This window comes from Oncorhynchus mykiss, chromosome 2 (genome assembly GCF_013265735.2).
Source record: "Oncorhynchus mykiss isolate Arlee chromosome 2, USDA_OmykA_1.1, whole genome shotgun sequence".
Taxonomy (NCBI): domain Eukaryota; kingdom Metazoa; phylum Chordata; class Actinopteri; order Salmoniformes; family Salmonidae; genus Oncorhynchus; species Oncorhynchus mykiss.
Window position 1 is genome coordinate 28,191,963 of NC_048566.1, and position 25,786 is coordinate 28,217,748.

The following is a 25,786-nucleotide window of genomic DNA, read 5'->3' on the forward strand; positions in this document are numbered from 1 at the left end:
CAGGGGAAGAGCCCAGAAAAGAGTGTGAAAGCGAGAGAGAGTCAATGGCCTACACAAAGGATAGCAGCTGAAGTATTTCTCAGTAAGAATGAAAAAGAGCTTCTGATAGAAAATATTTTAATATTTTTTACTTTATTATCCCCATGGTGAACTTTTTGTAGGAATATACTTGAGGAACGGATAGTATTTAATATCTGATGACTGTCAAACATTCATTTGAAGGTTTTCATCACCTTCATACATTTGGAAAAGATCAGTTAAACATTACCTCAGAGATTACTGTAGTGTAACTGTTACATTGACCTACACATTCACCATTCGTCTCGGGGAAAAAATAACATCAAAAGCACTTTTGAGGCCACATACAGTTGCAGCAAAAGCTGTAAGTAAGTCTATGAAACAACCCTAGCAACCAGACAACATGCATAAATCAAGTTAGTGAAGTGTCTAATTAGATACAAAGAACATGGTGGAAAACCCTATTCGTTTTTTTATTTTTTATTTATTTAACTTTTATTTAACCAGGTAGGCCAGTTGAGAACAAGTTGTAATTTACAACTGCGACCTGGCCAAGATAACACAAAGCAGTGCGACACAAACAACAACACAGCTACACATGGAATAAACAAATGTACAGTCAATAACACAATAGGAAGAAATCTATATACAGTGTGTGCAAATGAGGTAAGATTAGGGGGTTAAGGCAATAAATAGGCCGTAGTGGTGAAGTAATTACAATTTATCAATTAAACACTTGAGTGATAGATGTGCAGAAGATGAATGTGCAAGTAGAGATACTGGGGTGCAAAGGAACCAACGAGAGCATACAGGTCGCAGTGGTGGTTAGTATATGGGGCTTTGGTGACAAAACGGATGGCACTGTGATAGACTGCATCCAATTTGCTGAGTAGAGTGTTGGAGGCTATTTTATAAATGACATCGCTGAAGTCAAGGATAGGTAGGATAGTCAGTTTTACGAGGGTATGTTTGGCAGCATGAGTGAAAGATGCTTTGTTGTGAAATAGGAAGCCGATTCTAGATTTAATTTTGGATTGAAGATGCTTAATGTGAGTCTGGAAGGAGAGTTTACAGTCTAACCAGACAAAGAAAGGCCAGAAGTATACAGAATGGTGTCGTCTGCGTAGAGGTGGATCAGATAATCACCAGCAGCAAGAGCGACATCATTGATGTATACAGACAAAATAGTCGGCCCGCGGGCGGGCGGGCGGACGGACGGACGGGCGGACGGACGGACGGACGGACAGACAGACAGGGAAAAGGAAAAGAGGGCATGCATGTACAACTATTTGTGTCCATACATTATCTGGGTTTATGGGTGTTTGGAATATAGCATTTATGTCTCTTTGTCCTCTGACATAAACCACACCATGCCTTCATGTTGACGTACTGAGATCAGGTAACATGCTGACCAATATACTGTACACACACAAACAGTCTATCAGTGGTTCAGTGCCCTTGTTCATCCAAAGTGGGTCTGTATAAGGCAGTGTTTGCTAATGACCTTTTTTGTCCCACGCTGCTGATAGAGTGCCAGATAAAGTTAGCTTTTTCTCCTCGTGGCACCACACTGCGAGAGACGGGCAAGTACTGACACATAGCTACCTAATACTCTTCCTCTCTCTCTCGCTCTTCTTGCCTTCTACTCACTTTCCTTCAGCATACTCAACTCCTAGGCTACTACACTGTCGGACTCTCATTGGCTTCATTTTAAAATAACAAATTGTTTTCATTAGAGTTTGCGTAGTGTGATACTGTTTGTGTTTGCTTGTTTCATTCACCTTACAAACTCTACTCTTTCACATTTATGCTGAACAACACTTTTATCTCACATCTTAGGTTGAGTATTTTCTGTGTGAGCTTTGGTCTCCTCTCCAAGCCCTATTTTCACAACTCTTATGATCCAAAGTACTGTGCTTTAGTGTAAAACCTTCAATCACACTAATTACCGCCCAGGGGTGTAATAGTATACAGTTAAAGTGGCAAACTCTGTAATAATGTTTACTTTTGGGGTAAATCCAAAGAAAGAACCCTAGATATATGTAGGCTACTGGCAACAGCTATGATGAGTGGATTGAAGAAGTGATAACAGATGAAAGTGTGCATCCCAAATGGCACCCTTTCCCCTACAGTGCACTACTTTGACCAGGACCCATAGTCAAAAGTAGTACACTGTATAGGGAATTTGGTGTCATTTGGGAGACAACCTAAGTGTTGTTTTTGATATCTCACATAAAGTAAGGATGTTGATGCTGAAAACCAGGATACAGTTACCCAGACAGAAAGGTCGATTTTGTTAGGCTACATGCAAGGGATTAAAAAGGTAAAATACCTCTGTTTTTTTCCTCTGTATTATATTTCATATTCCCCCAATCTCTCAATTCCTTTAACAAATAAAAATCACTTTATACCCAGGGGCTTACTCATATTTACAGCGCTGTTGTCGGGCCATGGGTCCCACCCAGGGCGACTACTGATAGGCTGTTTGATGGTAGAATATTCAACAAGCACCTGGCTAGCTGTTGTGATTGGACACAGCCAGTGCAGTTATGTAAATGAGCACCTGGTGCTGGCCTCTGGGTGAGCTGAGGTTGGAGCTCTGTGTGCGCAGCTGAAGCGAGGTTTCCGCGGTGAAGTAGACGAATAGAGAGCGACGAACAAACGGAACGGAGAAATGAACGGTTTTCTCGTCCCGTTCTCACTTTAATCTTGACAAATGTGAGCTAGACAACTTGACATTTTCATCTAAATTTTTGGACGTAACGTGTCGCCTATTTTGGAGTGCTTTGTTGTTTTCAGAGTTTAAAGAAAGGTCGAACGCGCCGCGCTACAACTGCAGGCAGCGTTGGATTATTCCCGTGGCGGAATATTTTGGTGGACAGTCACAGTCCGACACATTGCGCACGGGATATTCAAAACATTTAGAAGTTGCGATTGGTGTCTCATTTCGCCGTGACTTTTAGGTAAGTGGTAAAAACGACATCACGTTTATGCATTGATAAAGAGGTTACATATCAGTACGCACTGTCAATAAACGCAAAATGCTAAATCGCTTTACTCATGCCAGTTAAGGAGCTGCTGTGGGTAGGCTATCTTAGACGGTTACATGAGGTATTTATGTCCGTTTGTCTGTGAATGGGTGTTTGTGGGCCTCGCTGTGTCGATTGGCGTCAAACAGTCTCGGGGTAAGGCGGGGAAGGCTGGTTTGGACTCCGGCCACGGCACTCTGGAAGCGCATAGTGAGGTGTAACGTTGCAACCACATTGCTTGTTTGCCTGGCCTGGTGATTTGATAAAGTCTATCTTCCACGAGTCAACGAACTAACTACTTAGTTATTACATTGCATCATTCACGTCTTCATTGATGATATACAAAGTAGCTAGTTAAGGTTAAGGCTATTGTAATTAGGCTACATTGTATTCCTGCAGTATAAAAAGTAGCCTAATGTATAGATAGCGTAGTTACAGTACATTGTATCTGTCTAAGGGACAACAGAACTGATAACCCATAACATCGGCTTCTTATTAGACCACATAGTCTTAACTGCTCTTCACTTCATTCTATTATTTGATAGATGACCACTGTAATACCAGTGTATAAACAGTGTATTACCTAAAAAAAACGCACTATCAGTTGTTCAATCGTTTTTTGTTCTTAGTAGGCCACCTATATGAATTAGCTGGCCTGCATTAGGCCTAGGCCAAGGTCTATGTGGACATTTAGCTCTTTCATGCATATCCTTATGTAGGCTACATTTTCCATGATATCTCTTAGGTGCTTATCTGATTTACTGCCCACAATTGACCCCCCTAACGCATTCCATACTAAATAACCTTCCAGTGACATGGTTCGCTTTGAATTACCCAGAGTCTGTAAACTATAGAGGTAATGGGCCGATTCTATTGATATGGTGCTCCTCAAACCCAGTCGGTGTTAAACACAATACATTCTACGGATGCTGAGTACTAAAACTGTAAAAGGCAAAGGCTCAACAAAATCAAGGCTCCTTGATGTGAGAAGAATGGGATCAATAAAACGTTGAATGTTTACCATGATGACCTCATAGCGTCCAGGTGGCCATTATCACACCGAGATGGAACATGGTGCGGTTATTGACCTTGCGACCTCGCGCAACAAGCAGGTGACCCCAAACAAGGCAGAGCCGCTTGGATTTCGTCCCCGTGGGATACACCAGTGTAGCGAATGGGGAGTTCTCCTCTGGGAAGCAATCAGTCACTGGAACAGACCAGTGTTTGTTGTTGGGCTGAGGGGGGGGTTAGCTGCCTGTGGTTTTGTTAATAGATAAAAAGATCATAAAACCCTTTTCCTATCCTCTCTTTCTCTCTCTCAGTTCAATTCAAGGGGCTTTATTGACATGGGAAACATGTTTACATTGCCAAAGCAAGTGAAATGGATAAACAGTAAACATTACTCACACAAGTTCCAAAATAATAAAATCATTTAAAATCATTTAAAATGTCATATGTCTATATACAGTCTTGTAATGATAGGCAAATAGGAAAGGTAAAATAAATAAACATAAATATGGGTTGTATATGAAATGGTGTTTGTTCTTCACTGGCTGCCCCTTTCTCGCGGCAACAGGTCACATATCTTGCTGCTGTGATGGCACACTGTGGTATTTCATCTAATAGATATGGGAGTTTATGAAAGTTAGATTTTGTTTTTCTTCCAATTCTTTGTGGGTCTGTGTAATCTGAGGGAAATATGGCAACCTTTCTCAATAGCAAGGCTATGCTCACTTAGTCTGTACATAGTCAAAGGCTTTCCTTAATTTTGGTTCAGTCACGGTGGTCAGGTATTCTGCCGCTGTGTACGCTGTTTTGGGCCAAATAGTTTTCTAGTTTGCTCAGCTTTTTAGTTAATTCTTTCCGATGTTTCAAGTAATTCACTTTTTGTTTGCTCATGATTTAGTTGTGTCTTATTGTGTTGCTGTCCTGGGGCTCTGTGGGGTATTTGGTATTTTTTGATATATTATTAGGATCCCCATTAGCTGTTGCAAAAGCAGCAGCTACTCTTCCTGGGTTCCACACAAAACATGAAACATGACATAATACAGAACATTAATAGACTGTGTTTGTGAACAGAGCCACAGGACCAGCTTGCTTAGGGTACTCTTCGCCAGGTTCATCTCTGTAGATGATGGCTTTCTCTCGTGCTCTCTCTCTCGCTCTCTCTCTTTTTCTCTTTCTCTCTCCCCTATTTCTCTCTCTCTCTCTATGCCTCCTCTCTGTCCCCTACTCGCTCACTCTCCCCTACTCCCCTCTCCTGTGCTAGTAGTACCAGTGAAGAGTGAGGACAGAGAGGAGGAGCACTGTGTTGATAGATAGACCCTAAGGGATCTGTTCTATCCCTGTCTCATGGGCATTTGGATGCTAATTCCTCCATGTCGTCCGAAGAGGATGGTTGTCATTTCATAGTCTGGTTCTATCAGCTGTAGAGAAGAGACAAGAAGAGATTGACATATTATAGCCTACAGTATTTAGATCAAACTTCAACAATGTGAGTATACCGCATTGCATACAAATTGGAATATTGTAAATTCTTTGGAGTTTTGTGCAGGAAAGATGAATTTACAGAGTCAGAATGATTTTCTTTGTAAGTGCTCTATGCAAGTTGTCTGTTCAGTCTATCAGTAAGAGATATCTGTTGGAAGTATTTTAAAATAATAATGAGCAAATATTGTACAATCCAGGTGTGCAAGGCTCTTAGAGACTTACTCATAAAGACTCACAGCTGTAATCGCTGACTAAGGTGACTCTAACGTGTATTGCGTCAGGGGGTTGAATACTTATATAATCAAGGTATATTAGTGTTTTATAAATATTTTTTATTTTTTTTTACAGTTGTTAGATTCTTTTTTTCACTTTTGACATTGCAGAGTATTTTGTGTAGATCATTAACAACAAATCAATTTTAATCACACCTTGTAACATAACAAAATGTGGAAAAAGTCAAGGGGTGTGAATACTTTCTGAATACACTGTAGATGCATGTAATTACACAAAGGCATGCATACCACATTATCAGTAAAATGTAATAAACGTGACAAAATGGATTATGGGAAATAAGCGGTATCCAGTCATACAGCAGTATGTTAAAGATTAATAATTAATATATAATGTAACTGGGTTTATGTGATTGTGAAGCATTCAGGTTTAGTCTCCGCCAGTATACAGTCACACAGGTTAATCATTGACCTCGCTGCTGATGACACCATTGTCCTCTTTTTCAGGTCATTGTGTTTATGAGATACATTTATTAGATGTAGTGTTAGGAGAGAGACTGTAAAGTTAAATGACTTCAATCTTCAAAGGGATGCGCTCGCATGTAAAATAAATAAATAAATATATATATTTTACCGGTTCATAAAACGTGGATCAAAATATCAAATGAACCACACACTGCCCGTTTGCAAATGAACCACACACTGCCTGCTTGCAAATGAACCACACACTGCCTGCTTACAAATGAACCACACACTGCCTGCTTGCAAATGAACCACACACTGCCTGCTTACAAATGAACCACACACTGCCTGCTTGCAAATGAACCACACACTGCCTGCTTACAAATGAACCACACACTGCCTGCTTGCAAATGAACCACACACTGCCTGCTTGCAAATTAACCACACACTGCCTGCTTGCAAATGAACCACACACTGCCTGCTTACAAATGAACCACACACTGCCTGCTTGCAAATGAACCACACACTGCCTGCTTGCAAATGAACCACACACTGCCTGCTTACAAATGAACCACACACTGCCTGCTTGCAAATGAACCACACACTGCCTGCTTGCAAATGAACCACACACTGCCTGCTTGCAAATGAACCACACACTGCCTGCTTGCAAATGAACCACACACTGCCTGCTTGCAAATGAACCACACACTGCCTGCTTGCAAATGAACCACACACTGCCTGCTTGCAAATGAACCACACACTGCCTGCTTGCAAATGAACCACACACTGCCTGCTTGCAAATGAACCACACACTGCCTGCTTGCAAATGAACCACACACTGCCTGCTTGCAAATGAACCACACACTGCCTGCTTGCAAATGAACCACACACTGCCTGCTTGCAAATGAACCACACACTGCCTGCTTGCAAATGAACCACACACTGCCTGCTTGCAAAACCTCACCTCTTTATTGCAATCTACTGTATTTCAATAGTCAATGCTTCCATCTACCATTGAGGTCTGTTGAACTAAACATTGGCTATTGAAATAATAAAGAGCTGAAACTTTGCAAGCATACACAGTGTACAGGATTTAGTTTTATAATGTATAATCTGTAATCTGCGATTAAAACATAGTAATGGCATCCTTTTATGGAGTGTATGGCTTGTATGGAAACAGTTATCTAGTCGTCCATATCACTAGGGTTTGTTTTGGACTAATTGGCTCCCAACAGGCTGTCCGACCTCACGTTCAGGAATAATTCAATTACCAAGGATGAGCAGGTTCCATCCACATGCTCAGACAAAGTAGCCTTTTACGGGAGACACATCCAAAAAGAAACCATTGGCTAAATTGTTTATCTCTTGTCCTAAACCAATTTCCCCTTGGTCTAGACAGTTAGCTAGATATTTCAATCCAATTTCTTTCCCATACTTTTCTCTTGAGCATTTGAATGTCTGTCAAAGAAAGAGGAAGAGAGAGATGAAGAAAAGAGAGAGAGAAACTCTAAATTGCATAATGGGCGGTGACACTTAAAAGCGGGATGTGAAGTTCTGTGTGTCGGTTTGTTTCAAATCTAAAAGGAAACCATTTCTGAGACCCATTTCATCTCCCCCTCTCCATCCATCTCTCCCTCTGCCCCATCCAACATACCTTTAATGCAGTAATTTATCATTCTGCCAACCTGTCTCTCTCCAAATCTCTCTGAACATCTCCTCTTTCACTTCATCTTCCACCACACACTCTCTCTCTCTCTCTCTCTCTCTCTCTCTCTCTCTCTCTGTCCCCCTCCGGCTGAAGCAGCACTAGATAATTTTTCCAATTTTTCCCTTTATTCCTTTCCCTCATCCTCCCATCTCTTTATCATCCTCATCCTCCCATCCCCCATCTCTGCCTCCACTCATCTGTGAGGTTACCGTCCTCCCAACCCTGATAGATAGTGTTGGTATGGGGCTTGGTAAACAGTTTGTCTATTGACTGTGGCTGGACTGTTTGAATGAGTGAATCTGTCAGTGTATCTTATCTGGGGATCTCACATACCCTCAGCATAGGAGCTGACTGGAATTCCTCTGTCTGCATGCAGTATAATGAGGACATCTTCAGTGTTGTTAATTTCAGTGATACAGTCAGGGAGTATTTGAATAGTGAAATGTGTGCCCCCAAACAACCTAAAAGGCATTTCACATTATTATATTGTAATGATTTTACTGAATAAATTCATTTTTGTATTTTTTATGAGTCAGACTCACTGGGCTCTAACAAGTGTCTCTCCACATTCTATATGCCGGCTATCATATTTGCCTACGATAAGTATGGAAACGAACAAACTTCAGTCGACTTAAATCTAAAATAATGAGTTATTTTTCTTTCATCTCTCTCTCCCTCTCCCTCTCTCTCTCTCTGTGTTGACTCACGTGGTACAGTATCCCACCCCGAAGTCATTACTCAGGGCTTCCAGACGACTCTAGAAAACTTTTGAAAAGCGTCAGGTTAAAAATGCCACGATGCCATGCTGAACAACAAAGAATAGCTTATTTTATCATTTTGCGTTCCAAATGGCACCCTATTCCCTATATATAGTGCACTACTTTTGACCAGAGCTCTCCTAGACCCTGGTCAAATGTAGTGCACTATATATAGGTAATAGGGTGCCATTTGGGACTGAGCCTATGTCTCTTTATCACCTCAGTGTTCTGAGTAACACCATCCCTGTTGAGGTTCTGACTATGACATCAGCCTTCCCCTTCCAGGCATTAGGACCAGGATCCTGCCGTGTGAAGTGTCAGTGAGCTCTTTTTAGGAGCAGAGAGAAATTAGCTGGTAGAGGAATCAACCGATGCCTGAGGGGTGTAAAATGATAATGGGTGTGTTCGTGTGTGTGCCAGCGTGAGTTAGATCTAGTACCAGACTCCACGTTAATCAGGTTATCAGGAATTACTCCAGAGCCCAGATTTGGTTTGTTGTGTGTGTTTGAATAGTCCAGACTGACATTAAACAGCTCTGAGGGTGTCTTCAGCCTTCCCCTGCGTGACCATTTATTTGTCTTGATGAAGAAGTTGGTTAGTGAAGTAGAGTCTGTTTTTCTCACTGCAGTTCTAAATGCTGAGCCTCGCACAAAACATTCCGGTTTGACCTGCTCTCTCTCTTTTCTCTCTGTCTCCAAACTATTCCTCCCTCCCTCCCGTTCCCTCCTGTCCTCCTTTCCATTTCAATGCTAAGTCACTGGGTGAATCATTCTCACCCTCCTGCTGCCAAAGTCCCGTCTTTGTCTAACGGTGTATAATGCTTACTCTATATTTCTGAGTCAGGCTTCTAAATATGGAAGCTCCCCCCTCTCGCTCTCTCTCTCTCTACTCCTCTCTACCACTTTTTCCTCCTCTACCCGTTTCTCGTTTCTTCTCCTCTCCCCCTTTTCTCTCCTACTCTCTCTCTCTCCACCATGGTGGACCGGGCGGCAGTCCGTTTTCTCTCTCCCCATTGTGAGAGTAGCACGGTGTCGTCACGTACTTCTCCTTTCTCTCATCCCCTCTTTCTCTCCTCCCCTTCATCCCCCTTTCTTTCCTCTCTCCGCAGACAGGTGGCAGTGAGACAGTGTAAATTGAATTCAGCAAATTGGTCTGAGGCCTTGTGTCACACTAGAACTGTAACAAACCCTCAGAGGTCCAGTATAGCTAGAGTCAGTCTAGCATCACAGATTGATATTCACTCTATCGCCAGTATGTCATTAGGATGTCAATGCTACTACAGATATATTACATTATTGGTATAGTATAGGTCTCATATGGAAAACAGTACATCATAAGTTAGATAGGTACTGTTATTCCTATGCCTAGGGCTCAATTCAGTTAAAACATCATTCTTTTTTCAGCACTAAAATTTTCTCACCAAGACTATGTTTATAGCTTGAGACTTAAAGAGATTTGACAGGTTCTTAATTCAGATTCAGTGGCGGTACACCTCCCTGGATTTTCGTGACTCCACTTCTCTCCCATCTAGGGCGGCAGGTAGCCTAGCGGTTAGAGCATTGGGTCAGTAACCGAAAGGTTGCTGGTTCGAATACCCGAGCTGATCAGGTGAAAAATCTGTTGACGTGCCATTGAGCAAGGCACTTAACCCTAATTTTCTCCAGGGGCGTCATACTACTGTGGCTGACCCTGTAAAGTAACATATTTCACTGCACCTATCTGGTGTATGTGACAATAAAACATATACTGAACCACAATATAAATGCAAGATGCAACCATTTAAAAGATTTTACTGAGTTACAATTCATATGAGAAAATCAGTCAATTTGAAATGAATTAATTCAGCCCTAATCTATGGATTTCACATGAGTTGGTCATAGATACCTTAAAATAAATGGGCCTCACATTGGGCCTCAGGATCTCATCACTGTATTTCTGTGCATTCAAATTGCCATCGATAAAATGCACTTGTGTTTGTTCATAGCTTATGCCTGCCCATATCAAAACCCAACCACCAAAATGGGGCACACTGTTCACAACGTTGACATCAGCAAACCGCTCACCCACATGATGCCATACACGTGGTCTGCGGTTTTGAGGCCGGTTGAACGTATTGACAAATTCTCTAGACGATTTTGGAGGAGGCTTATGGTAGAGAAATTAACATTCAATTCTCTGGCAGCAGCTCTGGTCGACATTCCCGCAGTCAGCATGCCAATTGTATGCTCCCTCTAAACTTGAGACACCTGTGGCACTGTGTTGTGTGACAAAACTGCACATTTTAGAGTGGTCTTTTATTGTCCCCAGCACAATGTGCAACTGTGTAATGATCATGCTGTTTAATCAGCTTCTTGATATGCCACACCTGTTAGGTGGATGGATTATCTTGGCAGAGGAGAAATGCTCACTAACAGTGATGTAAACAAATTTGGCCACAACATTTTAGAGAAATAAGCTTTTTTTTTGCGTCTGGAACATTTCTGGGAACTTTTATTTCCGCTCATGAAACATGGGACCAACACTTTACATGTTGCGGTAAAAAAAAGAAGAAGTTCAGTGTGTATGTGTATATATATATATATATATATATATATATATATATACATACAGAACACCTTCCTAATATTGAGTTGCACACACTTTTGCCTCAATTTGTTGGCCCATGTTTACCACAGTGCAGTTGTATCAAGTTGGCTGGATGTCCTTTGGGTGATGAACCATTCATGATCCACACAGGAAACTGTTGAGCATGAAAAATCCAGCAGCGTTGTAGTTTTTGACACACCCAAACCGGTGAACCTGGCACCTACTATCATCCCCTGTTCAAAAGCACTTAAATATTTTGTCTTGCCTATTCACCCTCTGAATGGCACACATACACAATCCATGTTTCAATTGTCTCAAGGCTTAAAAATCCCTTAACCTGTTTCCTCCCCTTCATCTACACTGATTGAAATGGATTTAACAAATTAAATCAATAAAGAATCATAGACTAACCAGGTGAATCCAGGTAAAAACTATGTCATGGAAAGAGCTGGTGTTCCTAATGTTTTGTACACTCAGTGTATATATCCAGGATAGGGATTATGGAGAGAGGGAGTAGCTCCACTAGGACAGGTGTAATCATCCGTTTGAGGCCCAGAGCAGTTCCCTGGACGTGCACCGACAAGTACGGAGATCTTAGCCCTGTCTGAGAACCAAAACAGAACCGTTGGAGTAGCAGACAGTGAGAGTGAACCAAAATTCTTGTCCCGTGGGAACCTATTGGAGTCCCACTCTGAGTCCAAAATGGCACCCTATTCCCTTCACAGTGCTTTACTTTTGAACAGGGCCTTTTTTTCCCCTAAATTAAAAAAATATATTAATATTGTAGATAGATTGTGGCTTATATCAATGTATTGTCTGCATCATTTCCATTCCCCTTATATTACATACATATATACATACATTTTTGTAAATAAAAATGTGATGAGTAACCTTACCGGAGGCTTGAAAGCTTTGTCAACTTCTAGATCTGATGCCTAGGTTTAAGCTCAGTGTGCTAACGTGGTCTAGATCTGATGCCTAGGCTTTAGCTCAGTGTGCTAACGTGGTCTAGATCTGATGCCTAGGCTTTAGCTCAGTGTGCTAACGTGGTCTAGATCTGATGCCTAGGCTTTAGCTCAGTGTGCTAACGTGGTCTAGATCTGATGCCTAGGTTTAAGCTCAGTGTGCTAACGTGGTCTAGATCTGATGCCTAGGCTCTAGCTCAGTGTGCTAACGTGGTCTAGGTCTGATGCCTAGGCTTTAGCTCAGTGTGCTAATGTGGTCTAGGTCTGATGCCTAGGCTTTAGCTCAGTGTGCTAACGTGGTCTAGATCTGATGCCTAGGCTTTAGTTCAGTGTGCTAACGTGGTCTAGATCTGATGCCTTGGCTTTAGCTCAGTGTGCTAACGTGGTCTAGATCTGATGCCTAGGCTTTAGCTCAGTGTGCTAACGTGGTCTAGATCTAATGCCTAGGCTTTAGCTCAGTATGCTAACGTGGTTTAGATCTGATGCCTTGGCTTTAGCTCAGTGTGCTAACGTGGTCTAGATCTGATGCCTAGGCTTTAGCTCAGTGTGCTAACGTGGTCTAGATCTGATGCCTAGGCTTTAGCTCAGCAGTTTAAGTTGGTCACGTACACAGTTTAGCAGATGTTAAAGCTGGTGCAGCGAACTACTTATGTTACTAGCTCCTACCAATGCAGTAAAAAGTAAAATAGCATGTCAAGAATCCAGTATATAAATACATATGCGGTGTGTATAAACAGTGTAACTAAAATGTCATGTACAGTAGTAGAAATATTAGAATGAGCTACACTACGTAACCAAACGTATGTGGACACCTGCTCGTTGAACATCTCATTCCAAAATCATGGACATTAATATGGAGTTGGTCCCCTCTTTGCTGCTATAACAGCCTCCACTCTTCTGGGAAGGCTTTCCACTAGATGTTGGAACATTGCTGCTATAACAGCCTCCACTCTTCTGGGAAGGCTTCCCACTAGATGTTGGAACATTGCTGCTATAACAGCCTCCACTCTTCTGGGAAGGCTTCCCACTAGATGTTGGAACATTGCTGCGGGGACTTGCTTCCATTCAGCCACAAGAGCATTAGTGAAGTAGGGCACTGATGTTGGGCGATTAACCCGGGCTCACAGTCGGTGTTCCAATTCCATCGGGCCGGCAGGGTAGTGGTTAGAGCGTTAGACTAGTAACCGGAAGGTTGCAAGTTCAAACCCACGAGCTGACAAGGTACAAATCTGTCATTCTGCCCCTGAACTGGCAGTTCAGGCCGTCATTGAAAATAAGAATTTGTTCTTAACTGTTAAATAGTTAAATAAGTTAAATAAAGGTAAAATTAAAAATCCCAAAGGTGTTCGATTGAGTTGAGGTCAGGGTTCAAGTTCAAGGGTCAAGTTCTTCCACACCGATCTCGACAAACCATTTCTGTATGGACCTCGCTTTGTGGACAGGGGCATTGTTATGCTGAAACAGGAAAGGGCCTTCCCCAAACTGTTGCCACAAAGTTGGAAGCACAGAATCGTCTAGAATGTCTTTGTATGCTGTAGCGTTTTAGATTTCCCTTCACTGGAACTAAGGGTCCAACTTTACAATTGGCACTATACATTGGGGCAGGTAGCGTTCTCCTGGCATCCGCAAAACCCAGATTAGTCTGTCGGAGTGCCAGATTCATCACTCCAGAGAACGCGTTTCCACTGCTCCAGAGTCCAATGGCAGCTTTGCATTGCGTGTGGAATATAAATATATACAGCGCATTCTGAAATTATTCAGACCCCATGACTTTTTCGGGAAAAAAATACATTACAGCCTTATTCTAAAATGTATTAAATAAAAAAACATAAATCTACACGAAATACCCCATAAAGACAAATCTAAAACTGTTTTTTAATTTTTAATTTGACCTAATTTATAAAAAAAAATAATAAGGTATTTCTATTTATTATTATTATTAAGTATTCAGACCCTTTGCTCTGAGACATCCATGAGATGTTACTACAACTTTATTTTATTTTACCCCGTTTTCCCCCCAATTTTGTGGTATCCAATAGTTTTTTTAGTTGCTACTATCTTGTCTCATCGCTACAACTCCCATACGGGCTCGGGAGAGACAAAGGTTGAAAGTCATGCGTCCTCCGATACACAACCCCCAACCAAGCCGCACTGCTTCTTAACACAGCGCGCATCCAACCCGGAAGCCAGCCGCACCAATGTGTTGTAGGAAACACCGTGCACCTGGCAACCTTGGTTAGCGTGCACTGCTATATAAAGGTCCAGCAGTTGACACTACATGTCATAACAAAAACCAAGCCAGGTGTCCAAATAGCTCTGAGACAGGATTGTGTCAAGTCACAGATCTGGGGAAGTCTGCAGCGTTGAAGGTCCCCAAGAACACAGTGGCCTCCATAATTCTTAAATGTAAGAAGTTTGGAACCACCAAGACTCTTCCTAGAGCTGTCTGCCCGGCCAAACTGAGCAATCGCGGGAGAAGGGCCTTGGTCAGGGAGGTGACCAACAACCCGATGGTCACTCTGACAGAGGTCCAGAGCTCCTCTGTGAAGATGGGAGAACCTTCCAGAAGGACAACCATCTCTGCAGCACTCCACCAATCAGGCTTTTATGGTTGAGTGGCCAGACGGAAGCCACTCCTCAGTAAAAGTTACATGACAGCCCACTTGATGTTTGCCAAAAGGCACCTAAAGACTCTCAGACCATGAGAAACAAGACACTCATCTGATGAAAACAAGATTGAACTCTTTGGCCTGAATGCCAAGCGTCACGTCTGAAGGAAAGCTGGCACCATCCCTACGGTGAAGCATAGTGGTGGCAGCATCATAGTACTGAGTAACTGGTCTGAAATACTTTATGTAAATGTGATATTTCAGTTTTTAATTTTTTATAAATTTGCCAACATTGCTAAAAAAAAGTTTTTTGCTTTGTCATTGTTGGGTATTGTGGGTCGATTGATGAGGGAAAAAAAAGTTTACTCCGTTTTAGAATAGGCTGTAACGTAACAAAATGTGGAAAAAGTCAAGGGGTCTGAATACTTTCCGAATGCACTGTATGTATGTGAATGGTGTGTATGGACAGTATGTGAATAGAAAGGGTGTGCATAGCAGTAGTTATATACTAGCTAATGTCTAGATGTAATAAATAGGATTTAGCTCAATGTTCTAGATCTAATGCCTAGGCTTTAGCTCATTGTGCTAATGTTGTCTAGATTCTCCCAGGTGATCCTGGTTCCATACGGGCTTGGATCCATACTCCGACAACAACAGAGGAGTTTTAGTTAATTGTTCAGAATTGTACAGGTTCCGTTTCTCCAATCTGCAGTGTGGGTGTGGGCGTATAGGACAGAGGTCTAGGCTATTATGCCCCAACAGAAAATGAATATTCCTCCTCTTGATTCTGTCATCTTGATGCAGATCAATGACAGGGAGCAAAAGCATGAGTCAGTGTTTGGCTTTAGGACTACTTACAGACTTTGTCATTAAACTCGGTGCCGTTTGACATGAGGGAGGATTAGAAAACTTTTTCACAGCGTATTGGATGACTGTCATTCATGTTCCAGTCACCCAGCTCAATGTAACATCGATAGGTTTAGGCTTCTACATGAAACTCACATTTTCATGAGGTTGACACAACCTAGCCTATGAATTAAAGTTTACAAACGTAGGTGCACAGGTCAAGAGAATTTTGAGTAATCAAGGTGACAGAGTGAGACATTCAATACTGGCTTGCACACTCTTGCCTGCACCTAGCTGATCTGTGGTGTAATCATTAGTCCAACAGTTGCAAATGACAGTTTCTATTAGACAAATTCTGGTATGTTTATCCCCGTTTCGTTCCGTTTAAGAATTGTTTTTCAACAGAATCGTCAGAATGAATACACCCCTGATAACACACAAACACAGTTCACTTTCATAGCAGCCACAGACTTCCTCTGGAAGTTGTCATAATTACTGTGTCAGTCTATGGAAGGGGGTGAGAACCATGAGCCTCCTAGGTTTTGTATTGAAGTCAATGTATCCAGAGGAGGACAGAAGCTAGCTGTCCTCCGGCTACACATGGTGCTACCCTACAGAGTCCTGCTGAGGCTACTGTAAACCTTCATTGCAAAACAGTGTGTTTTAATCAATTATTTGGTGACATTAATATATTTAGTATAGTTTTATCTAAAAACGAGAACTTTAATGTTTCACTATTTTTATGAAATTCACTGAGGAGGATGGTCCTCCCCTTTCTCTTCTGAGGAGCCTCCACTGATGTAGACATACTGAAGAATGTTCACATTGCTCACATTGTATATAGACTTGTTTATACTTTATTATTGACTGTATGTTTGTTTTACTCCATGTGTAACTCTGTGTTGTTGTATCTGTCGAACTGCTTTGCTTTATCTTGGCCAGGTCGCAATTGTAAATGAGAACTTGTTCTCAACTTGCCTACCTGGTTAAATAAAGGTAAAATAAATAAAAAATAAATAAAATAAATAAAATGTGCAATCGTAGAAATATAGCTCTTATGGAGCTGAGAGGGAGTTAGAGTAAGGAGTACTGGGGAAGGCCAAGATGACCCGATCCTAACTATAGAGGAGAGGAGGGGGCTAGGGAAAGGGAAAGGGGGAAGGAACATAATGGAGTAACTGGAAGTTTTACTCCCTTAATGATTGACTTCTACTTGGCCCAAGCTGCATATAATGAATCAGAGTTTATTACAATACTTTTTTTACTCCTGTCTCACTTCCCTAAAGAGTTGATTCATTGGTCTTTGTTGCATAAATATTTTGTCTGTCAGTTCCTCGTCGCTTAGATTGGTTCAGAGCAATGTTATTGTGCATGGCGTACGTTTATGGTGTTGGCACTGGCAGTTAGGTGAAGGGAAAGTGTACATATGTATGTATGTGTGTGTGTGTGAGTTGTTGAAACTGTGTTTTGGAAAGCCGAGAGCCATTGTAATGAGTCATGCCACACTTCCCAAGGCCAAACTATTCCTGGAAATTTGTTCCCTTTCTTTCACTCTCTCTCACTCTTTTTCTATCACCGCCCGCTTTTAAAAATGACTTTTATGGGCCTCCCGGGTGGCGCAGTGGTCTAAGGCAGTGCTAGCTGTACCACCAGAGATTCTGGGTTCGAGCCAAGGCTCTGTCGCAGCCGGCCGCGACCGGGAGGTCCATGGGGCGACGCACAATTGGCCTAGAGTCGTCCAGGTTAGGGAGGGTTTGGCCGGTAGGGATATCCTTGTCTCATCGCGCACTAGCTACTCCTGTGGCGGGCTGGGCACAGCGCGTGCTTACCAGGTCGCTAGGTGTACGGTGTTTCCTCTTGGTGCAGCTGGCTTCCGGGTTGGATGCACGCTGTGTTAAGAAGCAGTGTGGCTTGGTTGTGTTTCGGAGGACACATGGCTCTCTCTCCCCTCTCTCCCTCTCTCTCTTTCCTCACTCTCAAGCATGTTCCTAGTTTCCCTCTCCATCTGTCTTTCACCTCTCTCATCACTTTTTGCCCTTTTTAAATGACTCACTTTTCCTCTTCCTGCTCCATCCTGTCAAAATCAGTTCAGATTCCAAACTTCTGACTGGATGTACTTCCTGCTGACTGGTACTTCCTGGTATTGATGAAGTGTCAGCTGACACATACTAGTGAATCATTGGATGACTGAATGACTGGACCGCTGACTGACTGACCAACCAATAGTGCTGTTACATACAGCCTTATCACAGAGGATATCCACCACAGCCATTGTTCCCAGACAGATGGCTTAATTCCATCTGTGTGTTTGTTGTTCTTGGAATCCAGTGAGAGGATCCAAATGTGCCATTGAAGGACAACGCACCACACCACACTTCTCTCAGGCACACTTCTCTTCGATGAGACAATACTGTGCAGCTCTATTCATCGAACTGGCCAAGGCTTTCGACTGTCAATCACTACATTCTTATCGGCGGACTCAACAGCCTTGGTTTCTCAAATGACTGCCTCGCCTGGTTCACCAACTACTTCTCAGACAGAGTTCAGTGTGTCAAATCGGAGGGCCTGTTGTGCGGACCTCTGGCAGTCTCTATGGGGGTGCCACAGGGTTAAATTCTCGGGCCGACTCTTTTCTCTGTATACATCAATGATGCTGGTGATTCTCTGATCCACCTCTACACAGACGACACCATTCTGTATACTTCTGGCCCTTCTTTGGACACTGTGTTAACTAACCTACAGACAAGCTTCAATACCATACAACTCTCCTTCCATGGCCTCCAACTGCTCTTAAATGCAAGCAAATCTAAATGCATGCTCTTCAACCGACCGCTGCCCGCACCTGCCGCACCAGCATCACTACGCTGGACGGTTCTGACTTAGAATATGTGGACAACTACAAATACCTAGATGTCTGGTTAGATTATGAACTCTCCTTCCAGACTCACATTAAGCATCTCCAATCCAAAATTAAATCTCGAATCGGCTTCCTATTTCACAACAAAGCATCCTTCACTCATGCTGCCAAACATACCCTTGTAAAACTGACTATCCTACCGATCCTTGACTTCGGCGAAGTCATTTACAAAATAGCCTCCAACACTCAGACTGCATCCAATTTGCTGAGTAATCACAGTGCCATCCATTTTGTCACCAAAGCCCCATATACTACCTACCACTGCGACCTGTATGTTCTCGTTGGCTGGCCCTCGCTTCATATTCGTTGCCAAACCCAGTGGCTCCAGGTCATCTATAAGTCTTTGCTAGGTAAAGCCCCACCTTTTCTCAGCTCACTGGTCACCATTACAGCACCCACCCGTAGCACGTGCTCCAGCAGGTATATTTCACTGGTCACCCACAAAGCCAATTCCTGCTTTGGCTGCCTTTCCTTCCAGTTCTCTGCTGCCAATGACTGGAACGAATTGCAAAAATCACTGAAGCTGGAGAGTCATATCTCCCTCACTAACTTTAAGCACTAACTGTCAGATCAGCTCACATATCACTGCACCTGTACATAGCCCATCTGTAAAGAGCCCATCCAACTACCTCATCCCCATACTATTATTATTATTTTTTGCTCCTTTGCACCTCAGTATCTCTCCTTGCACATTCATCTTCTGTACATTTATCACTCCAGTGTTTAATTGCTAAATTGTAAATATTTCGCCACTACGGCCTATTTATTGCCTTACCTCCCTAATCTTACCTCATTTGCACACACTGAATATATAGATTTTTCTATTGTGTTATTGACTGTATGTTTGTTTATTCCATGTGTAACTCTGTGTTGTTGTTTGTGTCGCACTACTTTGCTTTCTCTTGGCCAGGTCGCAGTTGTAAATGATTACTTGTTCTCAACTGGCCTACCTGGTTAAATAAAGGTGAAATAACAAAAATGTATGAAATAAAAATGTCAATATCCCGATCGATCGGAGACCGGGTCAAAACTTTCTGTTGGGCGACTGTCCAAGAGGGCAGCCATCTTCCCTCGGCTTCAGTGACCAATGGTGTTCTGAGAACAATAACCAATGACATGGAGGAGAAATACATTGAGGCAGATAGTTTAATAATACTTCAGAACTTCTTGCAGGATTAGCAAAAATGCCTGCTGGATAGTAGCTCAGCACTCTAACTGCCACTATTGTTCTTCTGTCCAGGTACAGCCCCTCAGAACCAGTAGCAGTGTTACCAGGCTAACAACAATCCTGACCTAGCCTGGTCTCTGATCTGTTTGTGTTGTATTGTCAACAACAGCATAAATAAACAAAGGGGGTTCCTACAAAGCAGGATCAATGAGTTAGCCAGCTAACTTGCCTAACTATTCTAAAATAATGTTGTCGTTTTTTTAGAAAGATAAGCTTGAAATGGGCATGGTCTAATTGACTCAACAACCAATAACACATATCTAAGTAGATATGTGTACCGAAACCCGGTATTAAATGGGCCCCGGGGCTAAATTATGAAAGACCGTCGTATCGATACGCTCAGACGTTATCGGTTCTGGTTTCGGCACTGGAGAAATTAAGAAAATACATTTCCTATTGCTACATAAATGTTATTTTGCACATTTTATCTCACCAACCGTTTCCAATTTGCAATAAGATTAAGACATTTGTCTATGAGGCATTTTCGTTATTCCCAATTCAGAAGAGAAATCTCTGTCGCGCGGAGCCTGTCTCTCTCTCTCTCTCTCACACACACACACACACACACACACACACACACACACACACACACACACACACACACACACAAGAAAGACCCTGCTCTTAGTTAGTGACGATGGTGGAGAGAACTAAACGTTCAAAATCGTCGATGCTGACAATGCTCGTCGATGCTGACAATGCTCGTCGATGCTGACAATGCTCGTCGATGCTGACAATGCTCGTCGATGCTGACAATGCTCGTCGATGCTGACAATGTTCGTCGATGCTGACAATGCTCGACGATGCTGACAATGCTCGTCGATGCTGACAATGCTCGTCGATGCTGACAATGCTCGTCGATGCTGACAATGTTCGTCGATGCTGACAATGCTCGACGATGCTGACAATGCTCGTCGATGCTGACAATGCTCGTCGATGCTGACAATGCTCGTCGATGCTGACAATGCTCGTCGATGCTGACAATGCTCGTCGATGCTGACAATGCTCGTCGATGCTGACAATGCTCGTCGATGCTGACAATGCTCGTTGCCGCAAGTGCAACAAGACTTTTGCTCGTGTTTCCGCCCTTGCAAGCAATCTGTCCAAACATCTATGGAAAGTGCATCATGTACAGGCAGAGAAATGCACAGTTTGACTGCCTAGCTCGTAGTTCATCTCTCGTTGCCCGATCTACGTTAGGTATATATGCTAGCAGCCTAGAGCCAACACACAGAGTTAACTAGATTGATTATGAGAACATGGGTTCTTGATCAAAAGGAACCATTAGCCAGCTGATTGTTTAGCTGTGGGTGTATTCAAAAATTAAATCACCCATTTAAAGATTTTGCAACTTATTTGTTAAATTTGCAGCAACAATGAACCAACCCGCTGCTCCCTCTAATACCGCTGGTCCAAGCCAAAGACAAGCCCACAGCCCCTTCACGCTGGCAGCTAGTGGGAGGATGAGAGGGTGAATGAGTGCCACCTAGCCGAGACCAAGTTCATAGTGAAAGCCTACACCCCTTTGCAACAGTGGAGTCCAAGGGCTTTAGGTAACAGTCTGTCAGTATATATTGAGTTGTATTCATGTTTAGGATATAGTAGTATAAAATGGTTGTATGTTAGTCCCATCACTCCACAATACAATACACTACAACATAATAATTCAATAATGATAATTAAACACATGAAAACTATATATTTTTTACTGTAGGGAGATGAGCAAGGCACTCAACCCCAAATATACCCCTCCCTCCAGGAGTTACCTCAGTGACACATTCATTCCTACCTGGTATGGGGTAGAAAAGGCCAATGTGATCACTGAAGGACGTGCCAAAGCTGGCCATCACATCACATCAGACGAGTGGACCAGCCTCTGCCAGGACCACTATCTCACTGTTACAGTGCACTACAGAAGCCAGGGCAGTGTAAAACAAGGTCCTCCACACCAGGGCAGTGTAAAACAGAATGTCCTCCAAAACAGGGCAGTGTAAAACAGAAGGTCCTCCACACCAGGGCAGTGTAAAACAGAAGGTCCTCCACACCAGGGCAGTGTAAAACAGAAGGTCCTCCACACCAGGGCAGTGTAAAACAGAATGTCCTCCAAAACAGGGCAGTGTAAAACAGAAGGTCCTCCACACCAGGGCAGTGTAAAACAGAAGGTCCTCCACACCAGGGCAGTGTAAAACAGAAGGTCCTCCACACCAGGGCAGTGTAAAACAGAAGGTCCTCCACACCAGGACAGTGTAAAACAGAAGGTCCTGCACACCAGGACAGTGTAAAACAGAAGGTCCTCCACACCAGGGCAGTGTAAAACAGAAGGTCCTCTACACCAGGGCAGTGTAAAACAGAAGGTCCTGCACACCAGGGCAGTGTAAAACAGAAGGTCCTCTATACCAGGGCAGTGTACAAATGGCAAACTGGCGAAGTAGTGTCAGAGGAGATCTCAGACATTCTGGAAGAGTTTGAGACAGAGCCGAGCAAGATTGTATCTGTGACTGTTGATAATGCTGGCTATATGGATGTTGCCATCAAGAGGTTACACATCCTAAAAATAGGATGCTTTGCAAACACCTTGAATCTGGCAGCACAGAAAATCTACAAATTGACTTCCATTGATAAATGGGCTCCCCGAATCAGAACAGTGGCCGTGTGGTTCAAGAGATCCTCCATGTCCAGCCCCAATCAGAACAGTGGCCGTGTGGTTCAAGAGATCCTCCATGTCCAGCCCCAATCAGAACAGTGGTCGTGTGGTTCAAGAGATCCTCCATGTCCAGCCCCAATCAGAGCAGTGGCCGTGTGGTTCAAGAGATCCTCCATGTCCAGCCCCAATCAGAACAGTGGTCGTGTGGTTCAAGAGATCCTCCATGTCCAGCCCCAATCAGAACAGTGGCCGTGTGGTTCAAGAGATCCTCCATGTCCAAAAGCAGCAGCTCCTTGGTAAGAAGCCAGTTCAATTTATTTAAGTATTATTTTGAAATGCCCACATTTAACAATTTAATTCAAAATTCAAGTGTGCGGTAATTAAATGTATGTTGTTTTTTGTTGTTTCAGGCCTTCCTCAACACTCACTCATCCTTGATGTGAAGACCAGATGGAACTCTTATCTAATGATAGAGAGATGCATGGTGCAGTATCCAGCCATCCAAGCAGCAGCCTTGGACCCACGACTGTGAAAAGCAATGACCAAGGACAACCTGGAAGGACGAGGACTTCCATAAGGCTGGAGTTTGTCCAGCTCATGGGAATCTTTTATACATCCACAGTGTGTGTATCATGTGAAAAGAATGCCACCTGTGGACAGATCATATCCATCCTCCACAAACTGGAAGAACACTTCACTGTGAAGCATGAAGATACAACGTTGGTGGCAACCATCAAAGAGAAGGTGTTGGGAGAACCTCCCTGAACGCTATCAGGATGAGGACATTCAAGCCTTCATAACACAATGTTTTGAACAAATTACTGATTATTTTGCTGTAAATAATTGTTTATTTTATTTATTTACATTTCCGAAAATAAAGCAGTGTTAATTCTGTTCTTAATTTGTTTCGGGTTGTTTTCGTGTAAAAAAATAACCAATAAGAATACCGTTAAAGTACCGGATCGATAAGCTGTATCGGTAAGAGTAGTAATACCATTAAAATCTTAACGATACGCATCCCTATATCTAAGTTTGGCTTTTTAATGAAACAAAAAATCGACAGTTATTTCTACTTGTTAAAGTTAGCCTGCTAACTCATTGATCCTACTTTGTAGCATACCCCTATGATGTGTCAAGACCTCACAAACAGATCTGGGACCAGGCTATCACTGACTCACAGACAAAACAACAAAACCATCTGCTCTCGTTCAGGAAAGCCTTCAAGTGCCGCCTTGTTTCCCCGTCTGACGCCATTGAACACTGTAAGTGCTTGGAAGGTTAAAAGGTGTTTCCATCTATCCAGGACTCACCGGATGGTTGAGCCTCAGTGACTCCCTCTACTCCCTCTACTGGGTCTGACGGAAACCCAGAACAAAGACCTCTCTACTCTCTAACCTTCCCAGTGGGAGGGTTACTATTACGTCTGTCTGACTGACTGGCTGGCTGACTGGCTGACTGGGGAGAGAAACGGTCTGTCTGTCTTACTGACTGGCTGGGGAGAGAAACAGTCTCTGTGGCTGCTGTGTTCATGGGCTCCACACAGAGAAGACGGAACACAGAGAACGAACATTCCAACTCAAAGTTGGGCTTGATACCATCAAGTCCTATAGTATGGCAAACTCTCATAGTATGGCCCAACTTGAATGGGTGTTTTAATGGGCACTATTGATCTTAGCAGTTACCAGACAATCACATTATACACTGAACAAATATATAAATGTAACATGTAACAAATATTTTACTGAGTTACAGTTCATATAAGGAAATCAGTCAATTGAAATGAATAAATTAGGCCCTAATCTATGGATTTCACATGACTGGGAATAAACATATGCATCTGTTGGTCACAGATACCTTTAAAAAAAGGTAGGGGCGTGGATCAGAAAACCAGTACGTTTCTGGTGTGACCACCATTTGCCTCGTGCAGCGCGGCACATCTTCTTCGCATAGAGTTGATCAGGCTGTTGATTGTGGCCTGTGGAATGTTGTCCCACTCCTCTTCAATGGCTGTGCAAAGTTGCTGGATATTGGCAGAAACTTGAACACACTGTCGACTGTCGTACAAGTCGATCCAGTGCATCCCAAACATGCTCAATGTGTGACATGTATGAGTATACAGGCCTTGGAAGAACTGATACATTTTCAGCTTCCAGGAATTGTGTACAGATCCTTGTGATATGGGGGTTCATCCATGAAGAGCACACTTCTCCAGTGTGCCAGTGGCCATCAAAGGTGAGCATTTGCCCACTGAAGTCGATTACGACGGAAAAATGCAGTCAGGTCAAGACCCTGGTGAAGATGAGCTCAGAGGGGAGCTTCCCTGAGACGTTTTCTGACAGTTTTTGCAGAAATTCTTTGGTTTGCAAACTCAGTTTCATCAGTCCAGGTGGCTCGACACAGATTTTATTTGATTCATTTATTTTATTTAACTAGGCAAGTCCGTTAAAAAACATATATTTATTTATAATGACGGCCTACACCGGCCAAACCTGGACAACTCTGGGCCAATTGTGTGCCACCCTATGGGCCTCCCAATCATGGCCGATTGTGATACAGCCTAGATTCAACCAGGGAATCTGTAGTGATGCCTCAAGCACTGAGATGCAGTGCCTTAGACCGCCCTGGGTTGGATGATCCCTCAAGTGAAGGAGCCAGATGTGGAGGTACTTGGTAGGCGTGGTTACACATGGTCTGCGGTTGTGCGGCTGATTGGATGTACTGCCAAATTCTCTAAAACAATGTTGGAAGTGGCTTATGGTAGAGAAATTAACATTAAATTATCTTGCAACCGCTCTGATGAACATTCCTGCCGTCAGCATGCCAAATGCACGCTCCCTTAAAACTTGAGACATCTGTGGCATTGTGTTGTGTGACAAAACTGCACATTTTAGATAGGCCAATTATTGTCCCCAGCACAAGGTGCACCTGTGTAATAATGATCATGCTGTTTAATCAGCTTCTTGATATGCCACACCTGTCAGGTGGATGGATTATTGTGGCAAAGGAGAAATGCTCACTAACAGTGATGTAAACAAATTTGTGCACAAAATTTAAGAGAGACGCTTTTTGTGCATATAGAAAATGTCTGGGATCTTTTATTTAAGCTCGTTAAACATGGGATAAACACTTTACATGTTGCGTTTTATATTTTTTCCCAGTATAGTTTGGAATGCAAATTACAATGTGATTGTCATGAGACATTGCAGTGCCAAAAGGAATCCAAACTCTTTTGTCAAACTTTCTCTGAAGCATACTTTTTTTATAAGAGCCTTTCTTCTCCCTCCCTCACTCATTCC

General features: G+C 42.9%; 1 protein-coding gene across 4 annotated transcripts in view; it reads left to right on the forward strand.

Annotated features, from left to right (window-relative positions):
• Positions 1-2,599: 2,599 nt before the first annotated feature.
• Positions 2,600-25,786, forward strand: part of ddr1 (discoidin domain receptor tyrosine kinase 1) — a 56,205-nt gene continuing 33,018 nt past the window's right edge. For 3 of the 4 annotated variants that reach the window (XM_036944288.1, XM_036944293.1, XM_036944289.1), the window contains exon 1: positions 2,600-2,981. The gene's annotated coding sequence lies outside the window, so the exon portion shown is untranslated. The remainder of the gene's footprint in view (positions 2,982-25,786) is intronic. The other variant, XM_036944287.1, reaches the window with a different exon arrangement.